The sequence below is a fragment of the Acanthopagrus latus genome, chromosome 18, assembly GCF_904848185.1.
Source record: "Acanthopagrus latus isolate v.2019 chromosome 18, fAcaLat1.1, whole genome shotgun sequence".
NCBI classification, from domain to species: domain Eukaryota; kingdom Metazoa; phylum Chordata; class Actinopteri; order Spariformes; family Sparidae; genus Acanthopagrus; species Acanthopagrus latus.
The window spans coordinates 7,803,884-7,817,075 of NC_051056.1; the positions used below are offsets into that span (position 1 = coordinate 7,803,884).

Sequence of the window (13,192 nt, forward strand, 5' to 3'; positions counted from 1 at the left end):
TCTCTACACATGAACACGAGCATTGAGAACATTGTTTGTGTACACAGAGTTTACTAAAAAGAAGGTTGCATTTATCAGCAGTGACTGAGATACAAGAGCATTCTACACTGCATATTCTCAGCCCGTGGCTATTCTTCATCCTTGGCAAAGAGCTGACCGTGTATAACTCCTTTATACAGGGTCAACTCTTATGCTGCTGTAAAACCAAACTCAAACTTGTACAACAAACTGTGTTAGGCTTGACATTACTTAACCTGGTCAAATGCCTTTTGTTCAAAAATGGTCTTCAAGCCAAATATTGGGAGTTTATAGGCTAGGTGGTGGCTCATACAGCTTGTAAATGCACTATTTTTGGCTATCTAATTATGGTAATAACACTCAGGTCATCACATGGACAGACTTGAAGCCAGAGCTGGGCATGTTTACGCAGCTGTCGCTGATGGTTTGACAATCAGTGTGCAGCCCAGAGTCAGCTTGGATCACCGGTGGGTAGCTACGTCTAACACCAGCATACAAGTTTCAAATACAATCTGTCTTGGGGCTAAAGCAGATTTTCTGTCCTGCAGCATAGACTCAACATCGGACCGCTGAAATGTTTGAGGGGGGACTACTGAAGAGCCATGTAGCAGAGGGAGGGAGGAAAGAGCCACTGCAGCAGAGTTAATGTGGCTTGTTGTGATAGAACAGAGGCCAAAGGGCCATGTTACGGCTAACCAGAGTGTGTGTCTGTGCCTGCTCATGTGTGTACTCTCGCAGGCACAAGCCGCCATGGTGAGGGCTTGTTTGCAGTCTGTGCATCCATACGGCAGGGAGGAAGAAACAGACAGTCGCCCTCCACCAACCGACACATACCCAACATCCAATCTGTCTGTCCTCCCCAGCCAAGAAGAGAGGAAATCAGAGACACAGGGGCGGCTTTGGTGTGCGCAAACTCTTTGAGAGAGCTGAGACAATGGACAAAAAATGGTGTAAAGTAAGCTGTTAGCACGTTTTGTTTTTTGTTTTTTTTTTAAGTAAACTCAAGATGAAAAATTACACCAATGAAGTATGAAAACACATAACCCCAAGCCAGCACAAAGCCACAGGACGAGTGCCAAGCTTTGGAGTCAATTTGATATAGTGGTCAATTGGTGTAATTATGTTACATGACACACACTGACACAAAAGAACCTTTTACCCATAATCTATAACTGTGGAAGAAGTGGCTTCATTATTATACTTCGCTCACGCATCTTTCACAGCCATGCTAGAACAAGGTTTTATCCATAGACATATAAACACAGACGCCTCACTGAGCAGGTTGGCCCTTTCCTGCGATATGTCTGCGCATCCACCATATTGGAAGTGGCAGCTGTGCCCCGCGAACTAATACAAGTCAATGGAGTGAACGTTATAAAGCGCCCCTCGACAAAGTGCTATAAGTTAATGCCTCTCATTTACACATTCACACACATACCAGTATATTCAGGAAACAGATATGGATGAAAGGATGGATGAATTGATTTTTCTAATGTTTTTATGAGTGTTTACAGCTGCCAATGTATGTAACACCCTTACTATGGTGATAAATGATAAATGACAGCGGTGATAAATGACAGTAAAATATTGAATCTGCGTCTATGATAACAAGTTCCAGACATGTAAATGTAACATCTGTCAACTTGTCTAATTTAATCTAACTTTAAATATGAACTGACTACATTATATATGAATCACATTCGGTATCAGAGGTACTTCGTACTTTCCAGTGTCACAGAAATCAGACATTCTCACATTTTGGCCACTGAGATGGCTATTGTAAATGTTAATGTATCATTCATTTCATTAATAATTCATTAATCTAAAAAAAAAAGTGTTGCTTGGGCTAACAGCTTTAAAAAATAGAACTTTTTTTTTTTCTTTTTTACTGAAATATGTAGATATGCATAAAATATACAGACAGAATTTAAAGGTCACTCCAAACAAACTAACTCTGCCACAGTTGTGGCAAGTAAGGCAGTTTCAGGATCTGCAGTTAAGTTAACATGTTGGCTTTTGTAATGATGAATGATTTAGCCTCAAAGATAAAGGCTTTTTAATATTTCCTTTCTAGTTTCTTGGTAACTTTTTTTTTTCTTTTTTGGAATGGCTGGACTGCCTTTAGAATCATCTTTTTCTCCTGTCTTCTAAGAGCACCCACTGCAATTTTTGGATACATTTTGTTAAATGGAGCAAAGTTGTGGAGCAAAGCCGAGTTCACATTATAGACAATGGAGAATGGAAGTTATGAGGTTTTGGACATGTTTAGACAGAAATCCAAATGAAAGGCTTGTGAGAATCACAGTATCGATACTGCAGTATCAATCTACCCGTCCTTTACACGGACCCCAACAAATGTTATAGTTTTTCGAGTGAAAATGAAAATTGTGATGAAAAACAAATGTCATTTCTATGAATAACTGCGATCAAACTTTTTTTTTTTTTTTTTTTTGACTATATCACCCAGCCCTTTGCTGGATGACTGATGAAAAATGGATGGAGGCAACATATACACACATAGGCACACACACACACAGTAGCTGACATATTCGTCATTCGCGAGCACTCAGCGTCAGGCTGTTCTCATGTAGTGACAAGATGTCAGCCTCCTTGATGCATACACAATGCCAGGAGTGGAGATAATAGCCTCCCTCTATCTTTCTCTCTTGCTGAGGCATCAGTCGAGGTGTGTGGGAGTGTGTGTTCACTGAATGTGTGCGCTCGGTTGGTACACTCACCCCTGTTTGTAGAGTCACCTCAGGCCCATTCAGCCTCCAGATGGAGCAGCAGTGTCCCTCCAGCTGAAGCCCCAGGCCCAGATTGGTCTCTGAGGAGAAGCAGATCCTCGGGGCCCCGCAACACACCCATGAAATTGAAGCGTCCAGCTTAATATTTGCAATTGGTTCTATCATTCTGGGTGGAGGCGGGGGTGGGAGTGGGAGTGGGAGGGGGTGTATCTGTACACATTCTGAACACACACCTGTCAGCCTCCATAACAAAAAAAAAAAAAAAAAAAAAACATTTTATGACAATCCCACTTCCTGAACAGGTCTGTAATCATATTATATTCTGATAATGGCTCAAATGACTCTGTGTGAATGATGTGACTCCTAGTGAAAAACTCACTGATGAATTATCATCAACCCCTCAGTTCCCTTAGCTCAAGTGCATTTCATTGTGAGGTTGTTTTGATTTATTTTTTACATCCTGCACCTTTAATGATTTGGTTCAGTCTGACAGCTCTTATGAAACCTGCTTACAGGCGGCACACTGCTTGACTGTTACTCTGTTTATTTCAGTCAGGACCACTCTCGTCATAGGTTTAACCATATGTTTCAACAAATGAGATACAGTTATGCTTGGCGCTCTTAATATGCTCCCTGAATTGACCAAGCAACATGCAAAGCCAAAAGAGGGAGTGCAATGCAGAAAACCCCCAAAACAACGGAGCCCAACACCAAGCAAGGATAACACCCACCCAACGCATCAGCCTACGTCAAAATATTTGAGTAGCAGTAAGCCTGCAGCAGACCTCAGAAGCATCATCTTAGAAATGTATGCATCATGTCAGAGGCCATTCTACAATTATGTGAAGCGTCAATGTGTGGCAGCAAACCTGCTGCAGACCCTTAGAAAGCACAACCTTAGAGATGTGTGCATGCATCATGCAGGAGGCCGTTCTATGATTACATTAAGTTTCAGTGTCTGGCAGCATGTGTGTCCCTAAAATAGAGAGTCCATTCTAGGATTATGTGAATTCATCGATGTGTAGCGGCAAGCCTACTGCAGATCTCAAAACATTCTCTTATCATAGATGCAAGCCTGCATTCGGTGACAGACCATTCTACGATTATGCGAATTATCAGTGTGTAGGAGCAAGCTCGCTACAGAACTCAGACAGCATTATCTTAAAGATTGGGGTGCTGTATCGTAGGCAACTGGACTTGTTTCAGTTTCTTAAGAAACTTAACTAATGTGCTGTCAGGGGTGAGAGTGTCCATAATTAGAAAAATAACAGCTCAAATCCCTGAGGAGTTCATCCACAGATATGCAGTTACTTATAGTTCCCTAAAACAACGTGACAAAGATAAGCATCAGAGGGAGTTAGAACTGGGATTACACAATACAGACTGAAAAATAAGTAGTGATATGCCGTATACCTGTACCACTGCTTAAAGTTACACTCTGCAACGACTCATACACTGCAATTTCCACACTGCCTTTGAGCTGGGTGAAAACATATACCTCAGATTTCACTTATAGACTAATCAAGTATGACGAGTAACTTATCCTTACACGTCTTTAGTTTATTTAACTCAGTTCACAGTAGAGCTGTTAAATATCAGCTGAAGCAGTCATATTATCATAGACTACTTACCGTCAGGGTAACGCAGCAGCAGGCATGTCATATACAAGTAGAGACATCTGTACCTTGATATCAAGATTTCCAACAGCAGCAGTGTTGGGCAGCTTTTGAGTGAGAGTGGTTTAAGTGAGGAGGGAGACATATTTAAATGAACTGTCCTGTGGTGAGATTAGCTGTGTTTGGCGTGAGACCGGTAATGATGATTCCATCTGCAGGCTGTTAGCTGTGTCCTGCTAGAACTAAGGCTAAGCTTCATTATTATTATTATTATTATTATTATTATTATTATTATTATTATTATTATTATTATTATTATTATTATTATTAATACTACTACTACTGCTACTACTACTACTACTAATAATAATAATAATAATAATAATAATGAAGCTTAGCCTTAGTTCTAGCAGGACACAGCTAACAGCCTGCAGATGGAATAATAATAAAGCTGCTCTGTATGCTGACATGGCACTAAAACAAAGTTTATTTTGTTTCACCATCGGAAGCCACCAAGCTCAACCAAAAATTATTAAAAATAAAACAATAAAGTTCTGTGTATTAGGTTTAAGTGCATCACTTCAAGGTGATTAATTTGTCATCATAGAACACAGGGTTAAAGGGTTATTCTGGTGTAAATTTAATCCATGGTCTAACACAGCGTGACACCAAGAAAGACCTTCCCTCGAAAGATCAAGTTTGCAGACTTCTAGTTTATGTAGTTTTAGCAACCTCAGAAAAGATCGAATGATAACAATACACAGCGGGATATCCCTTTAAATAACGAAATGAACGTTTAAAACTCCTTCCTGCTACACAAACATATAACCTAGTCATTTAAATGCATGCCTTTTTAATTTGCATCGGGTGAGAGTTAACAGCTTCACATTAAATGTTAAAAATCAGGGTAAATGCTGTCGTCAACTCTGTGGGGCTGTGTGTGAGAGCATCTAGCATCAGCGATACAAACACAGAGTCCACCTCTCCTCGTCACGCTGTAGCCCCGCGCTCTGTCGGCTCAGCATGTTCCACCTGTCGAGTGCAAACAGTTCGATACAGGATGTTGTGGTGGAGACACATCTCAGTAAAGATGTGGGAACAACTCTTTTGCCTTCATGTTTGGCCAGCCTGAGTTCCATTTTCATTTCAAGTTTTCCTTCTCTTTCCTTTTCTCTTTCTGTCCTCAGTGAGGTTGTCTGGCTGGTCTGGTTGAATGATAGGAAGTTGCCATCGCCAGTAACTGTCTCAAAGTCCACTGGTCTTAATCTAACACCTGTGCTTTCTACTCCAATGCTGATGATTGTATATCTGTCATGGATATAATAATAGCTCAAAGACAATAATGTAGTGAAATCTAGCTACTAGCCTTTGCTTCTGCATCTTTATATGTGACAGTGCAGTAAATAACAATACTGCATACTACATCATCATTGCGTTAAAATGTAGGCCAGACTTTCACTCTTCACTGTGATGTATTACAAAAAAATGCAACTCAGGCGTTTTTTGTTGAAAATTATTGGAAACCAATCTTAATAAAAAGGAACATACTAAAAAAATGTGAATCCCAACATTGTCATTTGCAATTTAAGGGAATGTATTTCAGATAAAGTCACCCTGCAACTGTTTCTGCCACTACATAACAGAGACTATCTGACTGTAAATGATGATAATTGGAGGAATAAATGGATGGATGGATGGTTAATGGATAAATGATATGCTTTCAGACAATCAGCATTTCTGGCCTGTACTGGACCCTTTAGAGAACATAATACAAACAATTACAATGTGCAATAATTACTCCCAACACAAACATGATTACAAAAATGAATATTCATAAACAAGTGGCCACATGTGCCATTTATAGGATCCCTCACCCCTTCCCTCTTCTAATTGACTTTTAGTTTGTGCAATCTGTTCTTGTTCAGTAATGCCTTTTTCATGCTAAATATGAATATGAATATTTACGCTACAGTAACTCACCAGCTTCCCGTCTAAGTCCCCGTGGAGCTCACACGCTACTGTTGGTCGCCTTCCACATCGCTACGGCTGATTATCTGGTTCACTGAGGGCGAGGCAAGGACAAGCAAACATACGGCAACTTTCAATCTCCGAGTCTGGAGGAACCTGGCTCCCTGCCATTCTGCAAATTTTCATGTTATTTTGATACTTTCTCTGTCATCGCTGCAGCCTTTGATGCGCCACTCATGAGTAAATTCAAAGAGACATTGGCTCTGAGCAACAAAACCTTGAGAGGACTCCAAAACGAGATGATGAATCAACGCTCACCTAACAAAGTATTTATGTGGGCTTTCTTCAGTGGAACAAGCTTGTCATCAATGCTTTGGTGTCCAACGATCAAAAGTCAGGGAGTTTGAAGGCACATATATAGTGCAGGTGTTTACGGTCCTTATGTAGACTTTCATGAAAAAAAAGCATACTCCGTTTGCATGACAACGAAAAGCTGGCAAAGCATCCCTCACAGTCAAAACTCAGCCAAACTGGAGCACATCACCTCATTGGAGAAGCGCCACTCACACTTTCCAGTGACCAGTCAGGAGCTCTGGCTCTCACGCTGACATCAAGCCCTTGCACCCCTGCGTTCATCGGGGTGGCAGCCCTGACTCAAGCTGGGTCATTATGTTACTTCTGTATGTGACATAACTTCACTACATTAGAAGGTTAAAAGACCTCACTGCTCTGTCTTCTGGTTTCACACTGGACATGAACAGCAGTCTACTGAATGAAAGTCCTGTGCTTGTTTAACCCGACCTCCTCCCTGTACTGACTTTTCACTCTTTTCACTACGACTTGAAAAGTCAATGTTACATCGCCTAACAATTAATGTTTTCCTGGGTAGGAAACAGGCCACCATGGCTGTTGTCAGTTTTGTGTTTAAAACTGCACTCTGTAACACCACTGTACCACAGTGAAGGGACCGAATATTTCTGCAGTTTCAACAACTCCAACAGAGTGATACCTCTTCTCTCTAGGTGATCATGTCTCATCGATTTTAACTGCACTATCAAGTTAAAACTTTACAAGATATATACTGTATATACATTTTCAAACAAACAAGACAAGAGACAATATTGTTAATACCGACATAATTTTGGTTGCATTATATAAGCAGTTTGCATCTCTCCTCACTCTACTTTAATCTGTCAGTTTATCAGTCTATTGAGGGCTGTACCATATGACATAGGCCAATGACTATGTTACGTTAAAATTGGTCTGTGCAATTAATTAAACTAAGGTTTGTGAGAGATGAGGGTTGGGTTCTGAAGATTGGTTCCCCCCTCCATGTGCCTCACAGTGGTTCAGTCCACTGTCAATCAACCTGCACCCCACACGCCTGTCTATGTGCAGTGTCTCTCAGTCCGGTGCTGGCAGAACATAGTCAATAGATGTTTAGCATAAATTTACTTTAAAGAAAGGTGTTATTTTTCTCATGTCACAATTTTTTAGGTTTAAGCACAGGTGCATGCTTGGTTTGGATAAGAAAAACACACTGTTTTGGCTTGAAATAGCTTCCTATTTCAGTCGCCACCGACACCGCTGTAGATGTCCTCAGGCCTTGGTAAAACACCTGCTTTTGTCATGACAAATGGTGAGAATATTTCCCGGGTTGTCCTGAAAGACATTCAGGGGTCTTCCATTTGCTCTTGAGAATGTTTACTGTTTAATGTCCACAAACCAACAGGGAAGGCAAAATCCAATGACATCCATACAGATGTACAGTGCCACCAATGCAACCAAACCTTCTCACTGACAACTGGAGCCTGTCCTCATCAGAAAAAAACAACCATATAGGTGGAACATTAAAGCAGCCTATTACAACCCTTATTTATGTTTGTGATTAGGTGGTGGCCTCAAGTGGTCGTAGTAATTATTACAACTGCAAAGGAGGAAGTAAGGAGGAGTAGAGCAAAGACTGGAAAGTCTGTATAGGGAGTTTTACAGTGGTGTTACAGAAAGTAGCTTCGAACAGCCAGAAATAGCAAAGACAGACCACAAGAAGCACTAGGGGTGTAAATCTTTGGCAATCTCACAATTTAATTGTGTCCATAACCATAATAACTGGTGTCCAATCTGATTCAGAATCGATTGTCGATTCAAAAAGAATGTTGATTCAAGCTTGATTATCATTTAATTAATGCCCTTAACTTTTTTTTTTTTATAACAAAAAAGGCTCATCATAAATTTAAGTTGTATTTCATATTGTATTTCAGCAGATTAAAGACTCCAATTAATGTTTTTAGCACACAATTAAGCAGAGCAAAAGACTGAAAATAGTGCCCCTCATTCAATGAATTAATTTGAAATCATGCATGTGTGTATGTGGAATAAAATAAAGGGGTGCACTCTGCTGTGTCATTAATGTTACAAGTCCAGCAGTGAGAGCAGCCTCTATCCAACTTAAAGATAACTGTAGCGTTTGCATGCTGTAAATTCTATGGGTGCTGTGCTACCCTTGCAAATTCAGTTCTGCCTTTTTTGTTCAGTCAACACGCAACTAATTAACAATTAGAAGATAGATTTGCAAATAGATTCTGAATCATATGACATAAGAATCTTAATCCTCATGAAGATACACTGAGCAAAAATATAGACACAACACTTTTGTTTTTGCGCCCATTTTTCATGAGCTGAACTCAAAGATATAAAACTTTTTCTATATACACAGAAGATCCATTTCTCTCAGATATTGTTCACAAATCTGTCTAAATCTGTGTTCTTAGAGGTGTGACATATCAAGATGCTGATTAGACAGCATGAATATGGCACAGGTGTGCCTTAGTCTGGCCACAATAAAAGGCCACTCTGAAATGTGCAGTTTTGCTTTTCTGTGGGGGTCTGGGGGTGTGACCACCATTTGTCTCACATCTCCTTCACACAGAGTTGATCAAGTTGTTGATCGTGGCCTGTGGAATGTTGGTCCACTCCACTTGAATGGCTGTGCAAAGCTGCTGGATATTGGCAGGAACTGGAACACATTGTCATATACGTAACATATACATGTCGTATCCAGAGCATCCCAACATGCTCAGAGGGTGACATGTCCAATGAGTATGCTGGCCATGCAAGAACTGGCCACACTAAAATGTTCAGTTTTATCACATTGCACACTGCCACAGATGTTGGCTTGCTGACTGCAGGAATCTCCACCAGAGCTGCTGACCCTGAACTGAATGTTCATTTCTCTACCATAAGCTGTCTCCAAAGGCGATTCAGACAATTTGGCAGTACATCCAAACGGCCTCACAACTGCAGACCACATGTAACCACACCAGCCCAGGACCTCCACATCTGGCATGATCACCTCCAAGATGGTCTGAGACCAGCCACCCAGACAGCTGCTGCAAATATCGGTTTGCATACCCAAAGAATTTCTGCACAAACTGTCAGAAACCGTCTCAGGGAAGCTCATCTGCATGCTCGTCGTCCTCATCAGGGTCTCGACCTGACTGCAGTTCATCGTCGTAACTGACTTGAGTGGGCAAATGCTCACATCTGATGGCGTCTGGCACGTTGGAGAGGTGTTCTCTTCACGGATGAATGCCGGTTTTCACTGTTCAGGGCAGATGGCAGACAGCATGTGGCATCATGTGGGTGAGTGGTTTGCTGATGTCAGTGTTGTGGATTGTGTGGCCTATGGTGGCAGTGGGGTTATGGTATGGGCAGGTTTATGCTATAGACAACGAACACAGGTGCATTTTATTGATGACATTTTGAATACACAGAGATACAGTGACAAGATCCTGTGGCCCATTGTTGAGCCATTCATCCACGACCATCACCTCATGTTGTAGCATGATAATGCACAGCCCCATATTGCAAGGATCTGTACACAATTCCTGGAAGAAGAAAACATCCCAGTTCTTGCATGGCCAGCATACTCACCAGACGTGTCACCCACTGAGCATGTATGAGAAGCTCTGGATACGACACGTATACGATAATGTGTTCCTGTTCCTGCCAATATCCAGCAACTTCGCACAGCCATTGAAGAGGAGAGGACCAGCATTCCACAGACCACAATCAACAACCTGATCAACTCTATGCAAAGGAGATGTGAGACAAATAGTGGTCAAACCAGATACTGACTGTTTTTCTGACCCCCCCAGACCCCCCCAATAAAGCAAAACTACTCATTTCAGAGTGGCCTTTTGTTGTGGCCAGACTAAGGCACACCTGTGCCATATTCATGCTGTCTAATCAGCATCTTGATATGCAACACCTGTAAAGTGGGATGGATTATCTCGGCAAAGGAAAAGTGCACACTCACTCAGATTAAGGCAAAAGTTGAGTTCAGCTCATGAAAAATGGGAGCAAAAACAAAAGTATTGTGTTTCTAGTTTTGTTCAGTGTAATTAATTTTTTACCCACCCTTACAAAACGCCTAGCCCTAACCTACATTAAGACCGTTTAGACCATATAGGTAAAGAAAGACATTTGTTGTTGTAGCTGAGACACTGTCAATTGACCTGTTCAGTTGCTTAGGTATGAGAATGTGTTGAACAAGTGCATTATTGGAAAATTAATTAACTTCTCCAACCAATCATAACTGGGTAGTCTCCCATACCCACACTGATACAGGGGCACTGCTAGAGTCCAAGTTGAAACAAAACATTAGATTTCAGAGTAGTGGCATATAGATGTCAAAACTAATCCCACTCTATTTTATGATCATCCCACCATTCTGCATTAGCATGCCTACAACTATCTCTCAACTTAACTTGTCTTACTTGTTTCTTCCCTGAGAGGAGATACTGCTTCAAGTGAATTGCATTAGTATGACAGCATAGAAAGAGGTGTGTGTGTGTGTGTGTGTGTGTGTGTGTGTGTGTGTGGTGATGGGGGTGGTGCAGGTGGGGGATGGCTCTCCTTTAACCACGTTGCTTTTGTTAAACTCTCTTCACGCTCCATGTGGTACCGGGCACTGAGGTAATTTCACACCTGACCGGCCATTCGCCGGCTCCGCCAACCGGTGCCAGGCACCCTGGCGGGGTTGCCATAGAAACAAGGTGCAAGCTACTGCCAGTGTCAGTCCGTTAAGTGACTGTTTAACATGGAGTGGAGCGCGCTGTGTCTCATCTGTTGATGATTTGACTCCCTGGGCTGTTGGAAAATATGTCATTATCACAGGTGTCCGTATAGACGGAGTGGAGCTCCAGTATTTTATTATCTGCAGGCTGAGTCACAGCGGGGTCACATGTAAAAGGATTTATGTTTGCGCTGAGGACGTGATTGAGTGCAGATGGGACAGAGCAGAGACATGCCCACACATTAAGCCTTCTGCCTCGTAATGCACCAAAAGAGCTATGCACGTCTCATTCAGAGTTCTTCTGCTTCAGAATTTATAGTGCCCTATTTAGATGGTCTAAAGCACATGGTCTAAAGCACAGCGCGCTCGTGGCTTTAGGGTGTGTCCAAGTCCATTTTACCAGTTAAAAAGGCTGATAAACTGAGCACAAAGTTCAGCACACAGCACACAGCACAAAGAGGTGGTATTGAGACTCTGAATGAGTCATGAGCATGTTTTGGGCAGAACATAAATCAAACCAATGTGAGTGTTGTCTCCGATTCCCTTTAAGAGCCAGGTACACCAGGACCTGACACATATTAAACAGTAGCACTTGTCTTCACTGAGGGACATGTATGTGGTCTATGCTTCTGGACCCTCTGCCCCACTGTCTCATAACCATCTGTCTGATTGCATATGAAAACATACACTGATATAAAACAGAGGAGGAGCGCTGCTGTCCCTCTGTGTGTGTGTTCTGATCTCAGTCTGTGAATCAGGATCATCCAGATCAATAATGGTGGGATGAGAGGGGGAAATACATCCTTAAAGAGGAAAATATTAATGACATTACCTGCAGTGATCCCCCAGCAGCAGAAACCATAAATAATATCTCTGCATGAACATGTACATGTGTGCACGAGGAACAGCTGGTTGACTTCACTGATCATCTAAAACTCCTGTCATGTTCTCTTTGGAGAGTTTATAACTACAGCTTTTAGATTTGCTGATTAAATGTGCCATGAAAGTTGTTACTGTGACCTTACTGTGTTCATGGAAATGTTTAAAATAACTGAAAGCAGCCTCTCAAATCATAAAATTTGAATGCATGAACGGTGTGAACCCACCTGTGCAGGTGACTTCAGACCAGCTTTATGTTGCTGTCACTTTCTGCTGCTTCAAAATAGCAATCCCCCATCAGTATGCCTGATCACAACACCTTATTTCAACACGCCCAGGGGTGCACAGGTGGGCGCAGGTATTTACACGACATGGGCGTGAAAACTGCATCAGCTTGAAACTAGCGACTAAAAGTGCGGGGCTGTGTGCCGCTCTGCTGGCAGGGGACTGGTTGAAGGAGGTTGATGAGGACTGCGAATGAAGAATGGACCTAAGGCACAGGAAGGCAAGTATTAATCTGACGATCAAAAGTTTGACTACAAAAACACACGCAGCTAGAGCGCAGGCTGATCTGAACGTTACCACAGAGGTGAGCTGATGAAGACTGAGTGAGGAACCGGGGAGATAAACTGTTGAGTCTTGATTAGTGGATGAGCTGCAGGTGTGCAGGCTAATTGGCAGCAGCAGGCAGGTGGAGCATCAGCCAGACACACAAACACCGAGGGAGACGATGTTCGCAAAGACCGAGGGTACGTCTCATTTCACCTGAAGAGCATTTACGTTTCCCTCACTTACGCGTCAGTCCCTCCCACCGAGGATTCAAGGAGAGACGTGAGGGCACCACGGGAGCACTGTGATTACGACTCAAGAGAAATGAGAGGTCAGTT

At 42.1% G+C, this 13,192-nt stretch overlaps 1 long non-coding RNA gene across 1 annotated transcript; it reads right to left on the reverse strand.

The window, feature by feature from the left end:
- Positions 1 to 5,233: 5,233 nt before the first annotated feature.
- On the reverse strand, positions 5,234 to 12,893 carry LOC119007697. The gene is made up of 3 exons (XR_005071197.1): positions 12,533 to 12,893; positions 6,362 to 6,443; positions 5,234 to 5,413 (listed from the first exon to the last, which is right to left on the reverse strand). It is a non-coding gene; the product is annotated as an uncharacterized LOC119007697 (long non-coding RNA).
- Positions 12,894 to 13,192: the final 299 nt, after the last annotated feature.